Raw genomic sequence first — 21,665 nt, 5'->3', positions numbered from 1 at the left:
TCCTAGTTAAAATCCAGTTTGGATTTTGATTTTGAGTAAAATCTTGCCCTCTTTAACAATCTGTGGCTCAGCTTTTAGGGAATGCTCTTGTTTCTGGTTCTAGTTAAAAAGCAAAGATCTGATTCTGAGGACTCAGGTGACCACATAATCCAAGTTTTTTTTTTTTTAATATTTTAAATTTGTTTTTATTTTTTTAGCATCTTAATCTTATTTTTTTTCAGTGTTCCAAGATTCATTGTTTATGCACCACACCCAGTGTTCCATGAAAGCTAGGTCTTTCTTATCATCAAGCCACAAAGTAGGACACACAGATTCCATTTTCACAGAAGATCAGGCCAAAGGAAGGTACACAAACATTGGGCTTAACTATAGGAATGTTTACATCTGCTAAGACGCTACTGTTTTTCCAGCATTTTGTCTATAGTCACATGGGATGTTCTATGAATAGCTACTCCAGAATAAATAAAAGATTCAAGCCTTATTTACAGAAAATTCTGTAAATATGCTGGCATACTTCAGATGTAGAGAGGTATAGCTATGTTACAGCATTAAGGCAACACTCATAAGTAGCTCTGAGAGATAATGAAAGAGAATAATTATTAATGACACTGATTATTAGAGCCTCTTGACAAATATATAAAAATATATACAAATATATAAAAAACAAAGAGCACAATATTTGACTATATTTCCTTCCAAAGTGTTAAATTAAAATATATTTATGTATTTCAAATAAATTTTACTTTTATTTCCTTTTACTTTTATATGCAGCATTATATAAAATATTTTTGGGGTGTACACATTGTCAGTTTTGGCTTTCAGTTCTGCACCCAATTCCAATACTGGAGCGGGGCGGGGGGGGAATCCCCCACATGTCCAACAAGTAACTCTCCAACCCTAGCAGGTGTCTTACAATTTTAACCCTATCTACAGTGAAATAGCACCAGATTCTACAGGTTATGTGCTCAATACCACATGACTGCTCTCCCGCCACCCCCAAGTCCCCTCAGATACTGGGTTCCTAACCAACAAGCTATAGATTGAAGGCTTAATGACCTCTTCCTGGGGTTCAATTAATTTGCTAGATGAGCTCTCAGAACTCAGAGAAACATTTTACTTACTAGATTACCAGTTTATTATAAAAGTGTGTAACACAGGAACAGTCAGATAAAAGAGTTGCACCAGAGGAGGTATGGAGGAAAGGGGGAGAGCTTCCATTCCCTCCCTAAGTGCACCACTTTCCAAATTTCCACATGTTTACCAACTTTGAAGCTCTTTGAACCCTATCCTTCTAGTTACTGTTTTTCTTTGTTTCACTTCATTATGTAGGTATGATTGATTAAATCATTGGCCATTGCTGACTGATTGACTCAACCTCCCTTTCCCTCCAGAGGTGTAGAACCAAAAGTTCCAAGCTTTTAATCACCTATTTGGTTCTGGCAGATATCTTCCAATCTGAAACATCATCCATTAACATAACAAAAAACACCTTTATCCTTCCCAGAAATTCCAAGGATTTTAGGAGCTCTGTGTGGGAAAGAAGACAAAGACCAAATATATATTTCTTATTATAAGGCACAATATCACATGACTATAGTATACAGATAATCAAGATGAAATCATCCCAGAATCGGAAAAGGATTTTACTTTTAGCTAAAAATCCAAAACTTGTTTCTACATGCAGTAACTGAGGAGATTTTGAATTGATTTCATTGGGAAGCATACTTTCTGTTAGTTAATGAAGGTTAAAGAGGTAAGATTTAGGGGGAAAAGTGTTGATAAGATAGGAGGCAGAACTTCCTGCATTTTCTGTGAAAAATGAAAATTCCAGGCACTTGCCCGTCATGCGTGACAACATGACCCAATGAAGCCTCACTAATCAAAAGTACTAACTGTGGGTTTTGAATAAGAAACCACAAAGGCAAAGAAGTAAACTGTCGGTGCCCGAGTGGCTTGTAGCGCATGCGCAGTGATGCTTTTGGGCTCCGCCGTGCCCGCTCGTTGCCTCGGCCGCCGCTGCCTCAAGCCATTGCCGCCGCCACGTGGCGACGATGCGGAGCTGCTCCGGCTGGGCCCGTGGGGGCCTCGGGCGCCCCATGACTTTTTCCGTGCCCGAAAGTAAACATGCCATTAAGATGGCGGCTGGATGCGAGCCAGTAGGCGGAACTTAAGATTTTGTATCTATGTGGCTGCGAGTGATTGGTTGTGCAACCTTGGTATATATAGACATGCACGGGCGGGGGAGAGGGAGATCCCAACAACTACACAGAAATAAAGCTTGCTTCGCTGAGGTCTCCTGGTCGTTCTTGCTGGCGAGAGCGACAAGTGGTGCCGGCACCCGGGAAACCTGAAACCTACACCGAGGAGTGCTCAGTGAACGCAACGATCCGGTAAGTGTGCACAAAATTTCAGATAAGAAAGTTCCTAAGTATAGGACGAGAAGTGAGAAAGTTCCTAAGTATAGGACGAGAAGTGAGAAAGTTCCTAAGTATAGGACGAGAAGTGAGAAAGTTCCTAAGTATAGGACGAGAAGTGAGAAAGTTCCTAAGTATAGGACGAGGAGTGAGAAAGTTCCTAAGTATAGGACGAGGAGTGAGAAAGTTCCTAAGTATAGGACGAGAAGTAAAAGGGTTCCTAGGCATAGGACAAGAAATAATGGGATCAAAGTTTACTAAGATGGGAGGATTACTGACGGAGGTGCTTAAGGCTGATGGCACTCCGCTAGACTCTAACCATAAAACGGTTAAAAATGTTATCGAGGAGCAGGTCAGAGAAGCCTCTAAGGCAGGATCTAGCAGAGGGGGAGAAAATTCAGAGGAGAGCTCCTCTGAAGATGAGCTTGGCGAAGCCATGACACACTTAAAATTAAAAGAGGAAGGCCCTAACAAACCTTTAAAGGGAAAGACATACAAAGAAGCCGGGAAAAAATATGACTCCCTAGCGCCCTCTGTCAGAGAGCTACTAGTAGTGCTCCTAGTGCTCCAAAGATTTTCAGACACTCCCCTAAATATTATTTCTGATAGTCAATATGTGGTAAATGCAACAAAAAATATTGAAACAGCCATCCTCTCCTTAAGTGATTCACCTATTCCATGGATCTTAAGGCAACTACAAGAGGTTGTGCAACTGCGCACTGCACCATTTTTTATAGATCACATCAGAGCCCATATGAGCCTACCAGGACCATTATCCGAGGGCAATGCTCTAGTAGACCACAATAGTCGTTTCCAACTCATTTGCCCTACCTTAGAACAGGCGAAGCTCTTCCATAGCAAATGGCATGTGAATTCTAATACCTTAAGATACAGATTCCATATCACCAAAGAACAGGCAAGAGATATAGTAAGGACCTGTGGGAATTGTGCCACATTACTCCCTCAGCCTTCCTTAGGGGTAAATCCCAAAGGCCTTCAAGCTAATCACGTATGGCAAATGGATGTCACACATGTACCTGAATTCGGGCAACAAAAGTACGTACATATATCAGTGGACACTTATTCGGGTATCATAATGGCTACTCCCCTCACAGGGGAGAATTCAAAACAAGTCATCACACACTGCCTACGATGCTTCGCAGATTGGGGTATCCCAAAACAAATAAAGACAGATAATGGACCTGCATATACATCAAAATCTATCCATCAATTCCTAAGTCAATTTGGTATAGTCCATACTACAGATATACCTTACAATCCACAAGGTCAAGGAATAATTGAACGCGCCAATGGCACCTTCAAACGATGCTTACAAAAAATAAGAAAAGGGGGAATAGGGGATGACTACAAGTCACCCCGTGATCTTACATCTCTCACCCTGTACATTTTAAATTTTTTGTCCTTGGACCATAATGGTACATCTGCAGCAGACAGGCATGCGGCGGTTACCGAACGCACTCTAGCCCAGGCAAAGTGGAAGGATATACTCACGGGCCAATGGAGAGGCCCTGACCCGGTCCTAAGATGGCACTGAGGTTCTGTTTGTCTTTTTCCACAGGATGCCCAAGTGCCTATCTGGGTCCCGGAGTGACTGATTAGAAGAATCGATCAACAAGGCCCGCCCCGTCCTGATGCTTGGCCTGATAGCGATCCTGGCGCCACCAGCATCCCTTCAACAGATGCACCAATGGGCAATAGTGAAAGCCTGGCCGTTCCCCATGCCACTGACGAATGAGTCCGCCATCCTCCCTCCTGTAACAATTCGCCTGTATTGCTCTCAAGACATAAAAGAGACTTTGGCATCACTGCAGCCATTATTGCGGCTGTAGCAGCCTCTGCAGCTGCAGCAACGGCAGCGGCTGTAGCTCTCACCACATCTGTAACAAGTGGACATTCTCCAGAAACTATTGACGACCGGATGCATCCAATCACTTTCTGGACTTTGCATAACCTCCGTGGCCTATAATGACCTTTCTATTGCTGCTAATCCGTGGAAAGAGTTAAGCAGATAAGATTGACATAGCTCCATTACGGGATTGGGTATCTGTTGTAAATCCTTATGTTCCACCGTTTTGCATCATTACGTAAACAACAATGTAGGCAACAGTTGGCGCTAGTACAAGCTTGCATGGCACTGGAAGCTGGTACATTTCCCCAAATCTGGCTGGCAGCGCTAGATCGGTAGTCAATGACGGGTAAGATTGGCTGCATGCACATAGCAACCTAAGCCAGGAGTTCTCCAACCAGGGGGAATTATCCGATGACGGGTAAGCATGTTCATGGCAGCTGACAACCTAAGACAGGCACGATCTCCTGCCTTGCATGCCTAATATAAAAGAAAAGGGGGAGATGTCGGTGCCCGAGTGGCTTGTAGCGCATGCGCGGTGATGCTTTTGGGCTCCGCCGTGCCCGCTCGTTGCCGCGGCTGCCGCTGCCTCAAGCCATTGCCGCCGCCAGGTGGCGACGATGCGGAGCTGCTCCGGCTGGGCCCGTGGGGGCCTCGGGCGCCCCATGACTTTTTCCGTGCCCGAAAGTAAACATGCCATTAAGATGGCGGCTGGATGCGAGCCAGTAGGCGGAACTTAAGATTTTGTATCTATGTGGCTGCGAGTGATTGGTTGTGCAACCTTGGTATATATAGACATGCACGGGCGGGGGAGAGGGAGATCCCAACAGCTACCCAGAAATAAAGCTTGCTTCGCTGAGGTCTCCTGGTCATTCTTGCTGGTGAGAGCGACAGTAAACACCACCGCAGACTAATTTCCCAGACTGGAGTGTCAAGAGTGTTAGGGTTTGGGCGATTTGGGCTGGTGCTGGGCTGGCCACAGGGCTGCAAGGTCAAGCTTTCCAGTTTTAATGTTGAGAGCAACAGAATCCTTAATGTGTGTGGGCATGCCTGCTCAGACTCCCTTATCCCACCCATTTCCAGGCCTGTTGTTTTGAGTCTGAAGTAAATTCTGTGAACTCTCCCATCATTATTTAATATATTCTTTTATATTTAACTCTTCCATTGTTAATTTTTGATCCTTGCATAAACAACAACAAAAGAACCCACCAACAAATAACAACTCTGATACATAATTATTTCCTTTTGGAGGCGCCTGGGTGGCTCAGTGGGTTAAAGTCTCTGCCTTCGGCTCAGGTCATGATCCCAGGGTCCTGGAATCGAGCCCCACATAGGGCTCTCTGCTCAGAGGGGAGCCTGCTTCCCTCTCTCTCTCTCTGCCTACTAGTGATCTCTGTCAAATAAATAAGTAAAATCTTAAAAAAAAAAAACACTGCACAAACACAATTATTTCCTTTTGTTTTAAATTATCAGCCTTGTCAAAGGTTTATTAGATTTTAAAGGGAAAAAACTTTTTAGTAAGAAATTTATTTTTCATTTTTAAAATTTTTCTGTTTTATACTTATTTTATTTCTCCTTATTTATTTGGATTTACAATTTTAATCTTTTCTAGTTTTTCTTATATGAACTATTACTGCTTTTATTTTGATTCTTTTCTAGTGAAAATACTAAAATCAATTCTTATTTATCTCTCTCTCTGTCTCCCTCTCAGCATCCTTCAGTGGTCACTTTGGATTTAGTCTGTAAATTTGGAATTTATTACTTTTAATATATTTTGTTTTAAATGCTCTATATTTTATTATATTTTCTTGTATAAGCCATGAGTTATTTTAAAAATGATTAACATATTTATACATTAACATATTTTATAATATATTATGTTTCTGTTTATCAGCTTAATTTCTTTTTTATCATTGGTTACAATGATTCTGAGACTTATGGAGACTTTGTTTCTATACAACGTTTTTATTTACTTTTTAGAGATTTTATTTATTTATTTGAGAGAGAGAGCATAATTGGGGTGAGGGACAGAGGAAGAGAACCTCAAAGAGACTACTCACTGAGCTCAAAGCCAGGTGGAGGCTCAGTCTCAAAACCCATGGGATCATGACCGGAGCCCAAACCAAAAGTCTGTAGCTCAAGTGACTAAGCCACATAGCATTTTTATTTTTAATGCAATGCTTACATGCTATGTGTCCAAGGCAATCATATATAGTACGTATCTGTTAGGAGAACTGTTCTTCATTACTTTATTTTCTAATCAAACTTTTGATACCTTGCTTATTCTAATCAGGCACATCTATCAGTTCTCAAGATACACACAAAACTGTAATTCTGGAATAATTTATTTCTTTCTGTATTTCTGGCAAATTTTGACCTATAGACATTAAGATTATATCAAAAATGTAATATATTTAGCTATTTGCATTTAATCCTTTATGGTTATTCTTGGTCTTGAATTATATTTAATCTGACATGAAATTGTCCAGTTAGGGTATCTGCTCCTTACTTACCTTCTGTTCATTTATTTCCCTTTAAGCTTACATTTTCTGTTTTCTTTTGCTTTGTTGTGTTACTTTAAGACAACACATGGCTGACTAGTTTTTAAAACCCAGTCTGAGGGGCCCCTGGGTGACTCAGTTAAGTGTCTGCCTTGGGCTTGAGTCGTGATCCCCGGGTCCTGATTTTGAGCTCTGTTCAAACTAAGCTTTATATAAGCCCTGTGTCCAGTCCTTCCCCCAGCTCATGCTCTCTCTCTCTCTCAAATAAATAAATGAAATATTTTTAAAAAATACCCAATCTGAAATATGTCTTAAATTTGAATATGCATTTTGTCAAACTAGAAAAAAGTAAATCTAAATAAGGTCTTTTTTGGTCTTGTTTTCCATATAAGGGTTTTATCCTAGATTAATTTTATTTCAGCTGAAGTGGTTTTCAATTTTTTTCAGAGCATGTTTCTAGTGATGATGTATTTGAATCTTGTACACATCATAAAATATGCATATATTCAGTTTAAAAATAAGATTTAATATGGAAGCATGTTCAAAGATGTTTTTCCCCAATATTTGGCTTCTTTAATAATTATCTTCTTTTATCCAGTATTTTGGATAGATGATGGATGAAGTAAAATTCTTCATTTTTATAGAATACACAGTTTGTCTCTAAATCAGTTCTTTTTAAGTCTGAATTTTTGGAACCATCACGGAGAGACATTTTAAATATGTTTAGGCCTCACCATCAAAGAATCTAATATATGATTTTCTGTGCATCCTCTGAAGCAGCATATCTAAAATTCCCTAGTGATTCTGATATAAAGCTCTATGTGTAAAACAATGCATGGAAGCCAATAACATTTTTTTCTGCCTCTTAAACTAGTGTTTCTTTTTTCTTCTGTTGAGACCATATTACACTCTTTCATGTGAGGTCTTTGGACTTCCTCGGACCTATGAAGAAATTCTGCAAATATCACTTTGCCTCCATTTACTCTTTTTTCTTCTTTTAGCCTAAAACTCCCAATGTTTAGAAACGGTCACACTCAGTTTGCTCTTGATCTTTGAAAAATGTTTCTTTCCTTTTTTTTTTTTTAAGATTTTATTTATTTATTTGACAGACAGAGATCACAAGTAGGCAGAGAGGGAGGCAGAGAGAGAGGAGGAAGCAGACTCCCTGCTGAGCAGATAGCCCTGAGCCGAAAGCAGAGGCTTTAACCCACTGAGCCACCTAGGAACCCCTGAAAAATGTTTCATAATAGTAGATTTACTTGTTATCTGGAGAATCTGAAATTCTCAAACTAAGCATGTTCTAGTTCCTTTACGTTCAATTTTTCCCCCCTTTTTAGGTTATCACTCCTTTCTCATTTTAATCTAAGTAGCAAGATGAAGCCAGTGTGCACCTACAACACTGCCTGGAAAACTCTCTAACTTGATCACACAGTTCATTAATTATATCTTCTACTTTTCATGTTGACTTCAACAACAGTATTGCTGCCTCTACATCACAAGAATCCCCTTGACTCTAAAACTTTCCACCCAAATTGTCCCCTTTCTTATAGCTCTATCAACACTTGACTTTCATCAGGCTTCTCCCAGCATTATCCTTAAAGATCTCTAAACTCTGAAGAAGGTTTAGAGATCTAATCCCCTCTGTATCTTTCCCGCTTCTCTTATAGGTACGGGCTGGTCCTAAAGCCACTTCCACATTTCTAATTTCAGTTTTACTTGTTTTTAAGTGGAAGCATGTGGCTCTTGATACCAAAATCTGTGTTAGTTATTAGTTGTTCTATAATACATTACCTCAGACAGTAACTGGTTTAGATGGATGTCTGGTCCATAACTTTTTGTGATGGTTCTGGCTGCCATCATCTGAAGATTGACTGAGACTGGAGAATCTGCCTTCAAGGTGACGGACTCGGTCACATGACTGTTGGGTCGCTACAGGTTCCTGGCATGAGGACTCAGTTCCTCCCTCATGGTCCTCTCCATGGAATCTTTAAATGTATTCAGTGTGTTCATGATCTAGAAGTCTCCTCTCCCCAGAATGAGTAATCCCAGAGACAAAGACAGAAGCTATAATGCTTCACAAGCCACCCCTCATCACTTCTGCCACATCTCCACTGCTTATCAGAACCCACTGGCCAGCAGAATGCTGTTCTTCATTGCAGGGACAGCCACCCTGGTCATCACAGCACACTGCGCAGGGCTGAACCAGGGCTGGTCTCAGGATGTGCACCCTCTGGCAGAGCTGGCTGCCACCAGCAGATGCCCTGGGAGACTCTCTTGGTGCTGCTGCTGCTCTTCTCTGTCCTGGAGCTGGGCTTTACTTCTTTGGCCACTCTTCTGGGCTTCCAGGCCACCCTTGGCAACATGTGGCCAGTGAATGGGTCAGTGAGGTCTCTCTGGCACAGGACAGGAGCCTCCTCATCCTGTCCTCAGAGTCTGGACAGGTACCTGGACCCAGCTGAGGGTGTGCCCATGGCTGCAGCAGCCCCCTGTGAAAGCCCACCACAGCAAGCACAGCACCTTTTAAAGCATCTGCTGTTTCTGGGAGCTGATCTCAACATAGACTCTGATGACTCTTCTCCAGCACCTGATCTCTCTGAGGCTCCACCATCTCCCCACTCCTGTCTCTGGAGAGTTGGCCTTCCCAGCTTCATAGATTACTCCCCCAATTACACACACACACACACACACACACACACACGCACATATGCACCAACATGGAGACAGGCCTACTACTGGTGTCTTGGAAACATTCTCCAACATCGCTGGGGTTATATCCGTCTGGATGTAGTGACTAAAGTTGCTTATCTTGTCTATGTGTGCATGTTTGGAGATCCTGGGCATATAATGTTCTCATGTATATATAGACAAGATCTTTCTGCTAAATGAAAAGCCATTACATAAAAATATTTTCAGGGAAAAAAAAAAGCCTTGATATGATATGGGGGTGAACTATGTAGAACGTAAATATCAAAAGGTAAGGATCATTTGGGACTCTTTGGCAAGCTAGTTATCACATTTATAAAACATAGCAATCTTTCTTACGGGATGGTTATGAATACTACAGCAAATGGAAACACAGATATGATTCAGCTTTCTTTATTAATTTAAAGAGTAAAATTAAAGTCACTTGAACAAATAACCAAGAGTTTCATGCCTCCCCATAGTAACATTTGCTGCATTCTTACGATATGCCAAGTGTAAGGTTAATTTCTTTATGTGCAATTTTATTTTCCTAACAAACCAATTAAATGCTGGCATGCCTACAAAGATATATTTGTTTGCAAAAAATAAAAATTAGTTCATTATTTAACATTTGTGAATGTATTCTGACACCAATTCTTTGGCAGCAACTGCATGTCCTACAATCCAATTCAATTATGACTAAATACCTAGAATTAGTGTCAGATCCCACAAGTTAAAGAATGAGGTCTCTAACAAGACTGCTCTTACTTCAGACTCCAGCCCCAATGGGGTGCCCCAACTTACTTCCACCTTTCCCCAACTAGGCTACATCTAGGATGCTCTTGACCACACCTGCCCCCCTTTCAGGTTGTATAATTTGCTAGCAAAACTCATAGGACTCTCTGAAAGTGCTATACTTAATTCTTATTACAATTGTACTGTAATGATTGCAACTCAGGAACAGCCACGTGGAAGTGATCCATAAGACAAGGTCTCAAGGGAGGAGGAGGATGAAGAGCTTCCATCTTCTCTGCTTGTAGAATTCAGGCATGATACCCTCGCAGGACATCAATGTGCTCAGCAACCCAGAACCTCCACTAAGCTTCAGTGTACAGTTTATTTGGGTTTCATTGAGTAGGAATGATTGATGAAATCACATGATTGAACTTAATCTTCAGTCCCACTACACTCCTCAGTTTGAGGGATGGGGCTGAAAGTGCCAATTCTCTAATCAACTGCTTGGTCTTTCTGGCATGTCCAGCCTTCTTTATACTATCGTAAGAGATAAAATAACCCAAGACATTCCAGTTTTCCTTTATACTCTGCTTTTGAATAGGAAGTGCATGAAAATGTCAAATAATTAGAATTAATCAACCACTGTAATGTTATTATGTCTTTGTTCTAGTGTTCTGAATATAGAACCTAAAATATATTATATGACTAGGCATTCATTTCCTTCATAATCCTCCACTTTAAAGAAAATGGGTTGTATAAATATATATGAAGCTTGTTCATTTTACTTTCCATATATATATATGGAAATTTTTTTTCCACATATACACAAATTTTTTTTTAAAGATTTTATTTATTTGACAGAGAGAGAGAGAGATCACAAGTAGCAGAGAGGCAGGCAGAGAGAGAGGGGAGGAAGCAGGCTCCCTGCGGAACAGAGAGCCCAACGCGGGGCTCAATCCCAGGACCCTGAGATCATGACCTGAGCCAAAGGCAGAGCTTTAACCCACTGAGCCACCCAGGCGCCCCTACACACACAAATTTTAATAAACTGCCCCTTTTACAGAGAGCGACTGATGTAATTCGTTTTTTAAAATAGCCTCGGTTGGGGCCCCTGGGTGGCTCAGTGGGTTAAGCGGCTGCCTTCGGCTCAGGTCATGATCTCAGGGTCCTGGGATCGGTCCCGCATCGGGCTCTCTGCTCGGCAGGGGGCCTGCTTCCCTCTCTCTCTCTCTCTGCCTGCCTCTCCGTCTACTTGTGATTTCTCTCTGTCAAAAAAAAAAAAAAAAAAAAAAAAGCCTCAGTTGATGGGAATGTTGTGGTATTTAAGTGATTACTAAGTTATACTCTGTGAAGAATGGAGCATATCTAATAAAATATCTTAACTTATTATCAAAAGGAAATTTATTTAGTATATTCTATTGATAAAAATGTTAGCTGGTAACCTGAGTCCTTTATACTTATTGATGTTGGAAATTCTTTCGCTAAGGCTGGATTTAAAAAAAAACTCAAAAGCTATTTTAATGTAGTCGAAGGTTTTTATTTTTAAAAAGTCATTTCTTGCCTTCCTCTGGACTTCAATTTACAATGATCTTCTTTTAACTTGGATTCAGTCCTGCATAATGCAGAAATTGAATATGCCCTTTAAAGACACTACAAACCTGAGGTTCTTTGATTTTAAAATATAAATGTAGTGTTACTTAGTGTCAGAGCTGCTTGTTTTCTTCTACTTACCCTATTTTACAAAGGATACCAATTTAATCCTTAACACAAAAGCCAGCTCCACAAAAATCTGGCTCAAATTCTAGCTCTTGGAAAGGAGCCTTAATACTTTGCTGATTCTGAATCACCTCAGCTTTGCTGTTCATCTCATCTGGCTCTTGTGTTTTAAACTCTGAGTCATGGTTTGTGACATTTGTAGTTTCCTGTCTGAATTTCTAAACCACCAATTGCACCGCCTAGCTTCTATGTTTTCTAATTCCTAATGCATGTTAAAATCACCCACCAACTCGGACTACAGCAAAGTCACTATTTCATTAGGACATTTATCTTGTTTTCATTTAGGAACTCAGTCACACTAACAGTTCACATGTTAAATTTGCCTTTCTTTTTTTTCTCTTTCAAGTTAGTATTTAAATTCCATTTAGTTAACATACAGTATAATATTGGTTTCAGGAGTAGAATTTAGTGACTCATCACTTGCATACAACATTCAGTGTTCATCACAAGTGTCCTCCTTAATACCCATCACCCATTTAGCATATCCCCCCATCACCTCCCCTCCAGCAACCCTCAGTTTGTTCTCCCTAATTAAGAGTCTGTTTTCTGGTTTGCTTCTCTCTTTCTTTCTATGTTCATCTGTTTTGTTTCTTAAATTCCACATATGAGTGAAATCATATGGTGTTTGTCTTTCTCTGACTTATTTTGCTGAGCATAATACACTCTAGCTCCATGATGTAACTTGCAAGATTTCTTTCTTTTTTACAGATTTGCTTCTTTCTTCATTTTAATTCTTTCCCATCTTTTATTTCTGCCCATGACTAGATTGAATTTGGGTTTTGCTTTGATCTTGGTTTATGATACTCATGTTGTACTAACTCTTTTCCTTCAGTCTCATCTGTTTCACTCTGCTAATATGTTATCAGTGTTTTATGTCATTTTTAAAGGTTGACCTGATTCTTAAAAATGTAGTGACATAAAAATTCTCATGGCTTAATACATGATGCATGTATTCCTCCACTCCTATATTTTCCTTCCATGTGGATAGTGCTTCATTTGTGATATCTTTTTCAGAGAAAGAACAGCTTTTCTGATTAGTGAATTTGGGAGAATCCAGCATGGATCAGTTAGACCCTTTTTCCTGTTCCATTCCTTATTTGGAAGGAGGGGTATCTAACTCTCTCCAGCAAGGACTTTCTTTAAGATACTGTAATTCTTTTGGGGAAGGTAAGGCAGTTTCCATTGTCTAGACTTGACTGTGACTAGCTCTTTGATGAGATAGTCACATCTTTCTCATTCAGTTGTTGTATAAATCCTAGTCCTTCGTTTGCTTCATGTAAAGGTTTCTCATGTCCCCAATGAAACAATTTCTTTAAAACAGAGGCCATGCTTTTTCTTCCCCCCATGCCCTCGGTATACTTGCACAGAAAATCTTTCATAAATAAAAACACTCTGATAAACATCTTGTATAAGGGTTATATCCTCTTCAATTTGCAAATAAGGTTCTAAGAGTGTATGTGGTTAGGTGAATTACCTGAGATACTATCAGATATGAAGCCTCTGGAGCCTACCGTATCCTAGCATGACAAGGAATCCTTCTGCTAACCTGGGACTATGCTAGTTTCCTGTACTTATTAGCCAAGTCACTCTGGGCAAGAGTTGGATTTAGTTGCTAATTTTTCCTCTTCTGTAAATAACAGACAAAACCCGCCCTGTAGCAGTTTTAAAGTTCCATATAATTAAGAAAATGCATATATGCACATTGTATGTGTGATCAGTGATATTTAAAAGACCAACCAGAACCCTTTAAAAATGTACCTACATTTAAGAAATTGTCTTGGAGTGAATAATGTTAATTCTTTAATAGGATAAAGTTTATACCAACTCATGAGTGAGTTTGCCATGGAAATCAGTTATCATACCAGAAGTTCCTAACTTATAGGTCCACTGATGCAGTTCAGCAGGGCCCTTAAAATGGGATGGGGACAAAATGATATCTTTACTGTTTCTTAACTTGGAACTTAAATTTAACATTTCCTTCAATTATGAAAGTAGGCAACAAACCACAATAGTACCAACAGTAACTGTAATTTTTTCCCCATATAGTCAGTAATATTTTCATATTTTTTACTGTAGCTCTTTAAATTTTTTGAAAGTTTAACATTTGTTTTAGTACTTACCTTTTATTTTTTATTTTTTATTTTATTTTTGAGAGAGAGAGAGAGAGTGAGAGAGTGAGTTGGGAGGGGCAGAAGGAGAGGGAAAATTTTGAACAACTTCCATGCCCATCATGCAGAGCCCATCGTGGGGCTTGATCTCATCACCCTGAAATCATGACTGACCTGAGCCAAAATAGTCAGATGCTTAACAGACTGAGTGCCCCATCTTCTGATTTTTTTTAAACCTTGGTTTCCATCGGAAAAGGGCACCTAAGACAAGGGCTTGCTGTGCAGTTTTGTTTTGGGAAGTGATCTCAGAGAACAAGGTGAGGGACTAGAGAGAGAAATGAAAAATGAAGGAAAGAGTGCACACAGCTGTGGGCAGTGATGCCCAATTCCATTGGCATGTTCTGACATAGAGCTAGTAGCACTCAGCCTTTTGGTCAAGGAGCTGATTCCTGGTGTGTTAACTATTAACCCCTGATCACTTCCAGGTTTTCTGAGAAGGGGTCCTATGACTTATCAGGAATCGAAATCTACTGAGAGTTTAGCTAAACTACTCGATAAAACTGCTGCATTGGCATCCATTTTGTGTGGCCAAGGGGCCTCAGGAACTTTGAACTGATACTAGCCTCTCCCATAAGCCCTTGATAACATGTCCTAGATAACAGGTAGCAGAGTCACAAATAATTATAAGTTCCTGATGTGACTTCCCCAACACAGCTGGTAATAAATAGTCTCTTTTGCCTCCCAACTCCCTCCCCCTATGTGCCCTTTGCATAAGACCCTCATTGAATTTGTGAAACTGCTCTTTTTGGTTTGAATTACCAATCTTCCCTTAGCCTGGGAAGCCCAGAGCACTCAACCCTATTAAAGGCTCATGCCCCAGGTCCTGCTGCTAGCTGTCTGTCTGCACCCTGCCTTGACCTCTCTTTGTGGCTCTTTGAGGCATGCCATGTACTTCCTTCAGGACCTGTGAGTAATAAACTTCTCTACTTCACTCCCTTGCAGTCTGTTGTTGAACCTTGACTCACTATCCAACACCCCAAGGCTATACTTAACAAATTCTAGTTTAACAAAAGTCACAATACCACCATAGATGTCAGAGGAAACAGAAAGGAAAAAAGAGTTGTAACGCTGAGGAAAGGCCCCATCTGGTTACAGCTGCTGGAGTACTACCACTATTGTCCCCACAATGGCTATAGTAACATACAAGCTTAGAAGTTGTGAGACAGGGCAAAAGAGATAGATGGCTTACATAACTTTAGACTTAGGATTTTATAAGATATATCTACTTCTTATTTACAGGATCAGGTTCTTATTTTAAGAAAAACATTTTGTTCTTTTTAAGAATAAGATTCCTGATATTTCTTACTGGTATTATCATTTTCAGAATTTACTTTCATATTCTTGAATAAGCTTAGATCTCTTCTACTTGTTTTGTCAGACTTGAGTCACAATTATTATAGATAAGACATGCATTAAGCATTCTTATTTTTTTTTAAGATTTTATTTATTGATTTGACAGATAGAGATCACAAGTAGGCAGAGAGGCAGGCAGAGAGAGAGGAGGAAGCAGGCTCGCTGCTAAGCAGATGGCCTGATGTGGGGCTCGATCCCAGGACCCTGGTATCATGACCTGAGCAGAAGGCAGAGGCTTTAACTCACTGAGCCACCCAGGCGCCCCAGCATTCTTATTTTTTCCTCATATTTTCCTTGTCCCCCCACCACTTTATTTATTTATTTATTTATTTATTTTGCATTTCTTTTCTTTTTCTTTAATTTTTTTTTTAATAAACATATAATGTATTATTAGCTCCAGGGGTATTGGTCTGTGAATTGCCAGGTTTACACACTTCACAGCATTCACCATAGCACACACCATCCCCAATGTCCATAACCACTTCTTTTAGATGTATTATTTCTACATTGTCATTGTGTGTGATGTATATATTCCATTCTTTCATCCTTATCCCATCATGGTTTTAGAACCAAGAATATTTAATTAAATATATTATATGCTCAGTGTCATTTCTTTTGCTGAATTTCTACAATTTCACTTGAACGGTTGGAGATATTCCTCATGTCTTTCCTTAGACGTGCTCATGTTAACAATATCCCCTATGTTATAGCATGTTCAAGTGATTTGTCTGTAGTTACTGCACATAAAAGACAAACTGCCTGGAAATCAACTTTTTCATTCCATGAGAATATTGTAGATGCCACTCCACTAATTTTGGTCATTAAATTTATTGGATCCCACTTTTGCTTCATAACAAATCACTTCAAAATCTCAGTGGCATACAGCTTTAAACTGTCATTTTTTAAGCTTTTGTTGATCAACGGTTAGTCCACCAGTCTACTCTAAGCTCAGCCAGGAAGCTCTGATGATTTTGGTTGAGGTAATTTCCATACCGAAGTGCTGGTTTAGGTCACCCGATCTAGGCTGGGCTTGGATGGGGTAGCTCTATTCCCATGTCTCTATTTTCCCAGGAGGGTCCATCCATCCCAGGAAAGACTAGGCTCTAGCCAAGCATGTCCTTCTCATGGTGATGGTGCAAGTGCATGAGCAAGTAAGTGTAATCACAGGAACACTTTCAAAACTTTTAATCACATCACACCAGTAACATGCCTTTGGTGAAAGTAAGACATGTGGCTTACCCAAATTCAGCTGTTGAGAAAATATATTCTACTGTTTTATCTTTAGAAATCACAAAATAACATGACAGAGAATCTGGATACAGGGGTAGATGAAGAATTAGACCAATACTGAAACTACCTCAATGCAATAAATAAGTCCTACCAGAGCATGATTTAATTTTTCTAATGAAATAGTTTGATCATATATTTGGCTGTCCAAAGTATTTATTTTTTATTTTTTTGTCTTTAAAATCCAGAGTTATACTAAAGTATGCCAGCCTTTCCTGGAGTACTATCTTTTCATATGAAATTTATCTCATTTGATTTCAGTTAAATATTTTTGAGTTTGTCAAAGTAAAAATTACATTGGACAAAATTAAACAGAGAAAAAGGACTGTCTTCAAGGCTACTGCAAGAGGGAAAGAAGACCAGAACTCAGTCTGAACTCCTCTCAGCTGACAGTAAGCACTGGAGCGTTATTTAAGGACTGGCATGGGGTGGAAGCAGGGAAGAACACCTGTACTTGTTAGTTGACTTTACTCAAAGAAAAAGTAAACTTTCTCCAGTTTTCCCGACAGCCTGTAGTTTTACCTTTTGGAGCTAGGTACTTAAGGAACTTAAGCTCCTCCCCCAATAATATTGGGAGATAGGCTGCTATCTTCCTTGATGATTACATTTCCAAGGGATGACTCCCAAGTCATTGAGAAAGGCATTCCTAGGTTATAAAACCATCAAGAACATGTTTTAAAGATTTACATCTCAAAAGGACAGAGAAAGAACTTAAAATTACACATTTTCTAAAGTAAATGGTCTAAGTCAGGGGTCTAGAACCAGGGAGAAGACTTGCTTAAGGTTTAGTCCAACTGAAGGAAACACAAAGGACTTTTTGCTCAAACTGCATTTTTAAATATGTGTTCTGTTCTAGTTATTTCAGTTGTCTCTGGCTTAGATCAGCTTCTTCCTGCATGCTGAGTCATTGAGTTCATAGGGATATAAAGGAACAGCTTTTCCTGCATTTAAAAAGAGGTTCCATAGTTGTAAAACATATTTCGTCAACCATGAAGAAAAGTGAATCAGATTTTATCTTATTTGCTTTTATAATACAATACTGTGATAACTTTAAGAGGGAGCAGATATTTTTAAAAGTAGCATTATGAATCAAGACTAGCTGCATAAGAATAGAGCCCTATAATTGGAATTTGGGTCAGTATTTTTCAAACCAACTGTGTACATCCTGCAGCATGAAGAATGATCTAAATAGAGTGACGAGGGTCCAGGTTCCCCTAAAAATGTTCTTGAGGTAAGCCATCATAAATGATGTTTGTAGTGAGATGTACTAATTTTACCTTATCTTGTGACTGCCAGTTCTTCAAAAGTAAGTTATCCTGAAGTACCACCCATAATCTAAATTGTAAAGTAACACAAACGAACATATTTCAGGCTGGAAGCCCAACTTACTGTATATTAGTACATGTTAAGTGTAAGAAGAAGATGTGTGAGTATGCATGTGTGTTAATTTTCAATCATCTATTCACAGGAATTTCAGAACTGAGATCACAAAAACTGCCAAAAAGAGGTAAATGCATGATTTTTCATTCAGAACAGTCTATCAAAAGGACTGGTTTGGGAAGAAATTTTGATGTCCCACATGTGATAATCAAAGGTAAACAATTCTTACATTAGAAAATAAGCCTGGATAATTGTGGTTTGATGTGACCCATACTGTCAGTTGTATTCCTGTTGCAATTCTCTTCTCAGATTAGAAATGGGGGGTTAAAGGGTGATCATATTATTGACATTAGCAGTTCAGTCACTCAAGAGCCAACTGCATGGGCAGAACTAGAAAAGAGGGATATGTTCTCCTTGAGCTACTTTTCAGTAAACTGGTCTCCCCACCCCCACACCTCCAGAGTCAGAGTATCCATAAGCTGTGATGGTTCCCAGATTCCTTCTGTGTCCCACAGATTTTGAACAGTTGTGTTTTCATTATCATTTGTTTCCATGAATTTTTTCAATTCTTCCTTAATTTCCTGGTTGACCCTTTCATTCTTTAGAAGGATGCAGTTTAGTCTCCATGTATTTGGGTTCTTTCCAACTTTCCTCTTGTAATTGAGTTCTACCTTCAGAGCATTGTGGTCTGAAAATATGCAAGGAATGATCCCAATCTTTTGATACCGGTTGAGACCTGATTTGTGACCCAGGATGTTCCATGTGCACTAGAGAAGAATGTGTATTCTGTTGCTTTGGGATGAAATGTTCTGAATATATCTGTGATGTCCATCTGGTCCAGTGTGCCATTTAAGGCCTTTACTTCCTTGTTGATCTTTTGCTTGGATGATCTGTCCATTTCAGTCAGGGACGTGTTAAAGTCTCCTAATATTATTGTATTATTGTCGATGTATTACTTTGATTTTGTTATTAATTGGTTTATATAGTAGGCTGCTTCCACGTTAGGGGCATAGATATTTAAAATTGTTAGATCTTCTTGTTGTACAGACCCTTTGAATATGATATAGTGTCCTTCCTTATCTCTTGTTATCGCCTTTGGCTTAAAGTCTAATTATCTGATATAAGGATTGCCACCCCATCTTTCTTTAGATGTCCATTAGCATGGTAAATTGTTTTCCACCCCCTCACTTTAAATCTGGACGTGTCTTCGGTTCCAAAATGAGTTTCTTGTAGGCAGCATATAGATGGGTTTTGTTTTTTTATCCATTCTGATACCCTGTGTCTTTTGATTGGGGCATTTAGCCCATTAACATTCAGGGTAACTATTGAGAGATATGAGTTTAGTGCCATTGTATTGCCTGTAAGGTGACTATTACTGTATATTGTCTCTGTTCCTTTCTGATCTACTACTTTTAGGGTCTCTCTTTGCTTAAAAGACCCCTTTAAATATTTCCTGTAGAGCTGGTTTGGTGTTTGCAAATTCTTTCAGTTTTTGTTTGTCCTGGAAGCTTTTAATCTCTCCTTCTATTTTCAACGATAGCCTAGCTGGATATAGTATTCTTGGCTGCATGTTTTTCTCGTTTAGAGCTCTGAATATATCATGCCAGTTCTTTCTGGCCTGCCAGGTCTCTGTGGATAAGTCTGCTGCCTATCTAATATTTTTACCATTATATGTTACAGACTTCTTTTCCCGGGCTGCTTTCAGGATTTTCTCTTTGTCGCTTAGACTTGTAAATTTTACTATTAGGTGATGCGGTGTGGACCTATTCTTATTGATTTTGAGGAGCGTTCTCTGCATCTCCTGGATTTTGATGTTTGTTCCCTTTGCCATATTAGGGGAATTCTCTACAATAATTCTCTCCCATATACCTTCTGCTCCCCTCTCTCTTTCTTCTTCTTCTGGAATCCCAATTTTTCTAATGTTGTTTTGTCTTATGGTGTCACTTATCTCTCAAATTCTCCCCTCGTGGTCCAGTATTTGTTTGTTTCTCTTTTGCTCAGCTTCTTTATTCTCTTGTCATTTGGTCTTCTATATCATTAATTCTTTCTTTTGCTTCATTTATCCTAGCAGTAAGAGCCTCCATTTTTTATTGCACCTCATTAATAGCTTTTTTTATTTCAACTTGGTTAGATTTTAGTTCTCTTATTTCTCCAGAAAGGGCTTTTATCTCTCCAGAGAGGGTTTCTCTAATATCTTTCATGCCTTTTTCGAGCCCAGCTAGAACCTTGAGAATCGTCATTCTGAACTCTAGATCTGACATATTACCAATGTCCATATTGATTAGGTCCCTAGCCTTTGGTATTGCCTCTTGTTCTTTTTTTTGTGATGAGTTTTTCCACCTTGTCATTTTGTCCAGATAAGAATATATGAAGGAGCAAATAAAATATTAAAAGGGTGGCAAAGACCCCAGGAAAATGCACTTTAGCCAAATCAGAAGAGACCCCAAATCATGGGGGGGAGAAAGGGGATAAAAAAAAAGTTCAGAAAAAAGAAATTAAAAAAAAAAAAAAGAAAGAAAACAAATTTAAAAAAATATAAAAAGGAAAAATCTATATACTAGACTAGAACAGGGTCATCCACTTAATTTTGGGAGTATTTTGGTCTCTTAGAAGAAACTACCTCCCAAAATTTTAAAGAATGAAAAACATATATAAGGGTAAATACAATGAAGGGATGGAATATGCCTATAAAGATGAAAAAAAATTTTTTTTTAATTTCTAAAAAAGGAGTTGATAAAGTAAGTTGGTTGGGAGAATAAAGAAAAAGAAAGTGGAGAGATTTTGCTCGGGCTGAAGACTAGAACAAGCCCAGAGCTAGATTTAGGGCATATTTTGATCTATTAGAAGAAGTTGTACCACAAATTTTTTAGAAGATAAAACCCTATGTGTATACAACAAATAAAGTAAGATACAATGAAGGATAAAATATGACTATAATAATGAAGGTTCAAAAAAGATTATTATTATTTTTTAAATGAAAGTTATTGTTAAGATAAACTAGTTAAAAAGCATTAAAAGATGAAAGGGTAAAAGTTAAAAAAAATTTAGAAGTAGAAAAAAAATATTAAAAAAAATTAAATTAACTGCAAGACTAAGGAATCATGGGGAGAAAGCCATGAAGTCCATGCTTTGCTTTCTCCTTCTCTGGGATTCTGCTGTTCTCCTTTGTACATGAACTTGGTCTTGGCTGGATTTCTTGTTGGTCTTCTGGGGGTGGGGCCTGTTGTAGTGATTCTCAAGTGTCTTTGCCCCAGGCAGAATTGCACCGCCCTTACCAGGGACCAGGCTAAGTAATCCGCTCAGGTTTGCTTTCGGGAGCTTTGGTTCCCTGAACGCTTTCCATAGAGTTCTGGAGGATGGGAATGAAAATGGTGGCCTCCCAATCTCTGGCCTGGGGGAGCCAAGAGCTTGGGGCCCCACTCCTCAGTATGCCCTCAGAGACAAGCGCTCAATCAGTCCCATGTCCCTGGCCTCTGGATGAGCTCTCAGCTCACCCAGCCAG

At 39.3% G+C, this 21,665-nt stretch overlaps 1 long non-coding RNA gene across 1 annotated transcript; it reads left to right on the top strand.

Moving 5' to 3' along the window:
- The first annotated feature begins 5,086 nt into the window (after positions 1-5,086).
- LOC116596876 lies at positions 5,087-21,283 on the top strand. Its single transcript, XR_004288342.1, has 3 exons — positions 5,087-5,174; positions 20,342-20,344; positions 21,273-21,283. It is a non-coding gene; the product is annotated as an uncharacterized LOC116596876 (long non-coding RNA).
- Positions 21,284-21,665: the final 382 nt, after the last annotated feature.

This window comes from Mustela erminea, chromosome 8 (assembly GCF_009829155.1).
Source record: "Mustela erminea isolate mMusErm1 chromosome 8, mMusErm1.Pri, whole genome shotgun sequence".
Lineage (NCBI taxonomy): Eukaryota > Metazoa > Chordata > Mammalia > Carnivora > Mustelidae > Mustela > Mustela erminea.
Note: the sequence above shows the minus strand (reverse complement) of the source record. Positions and strands in the feature narration are given on the sequence as shown.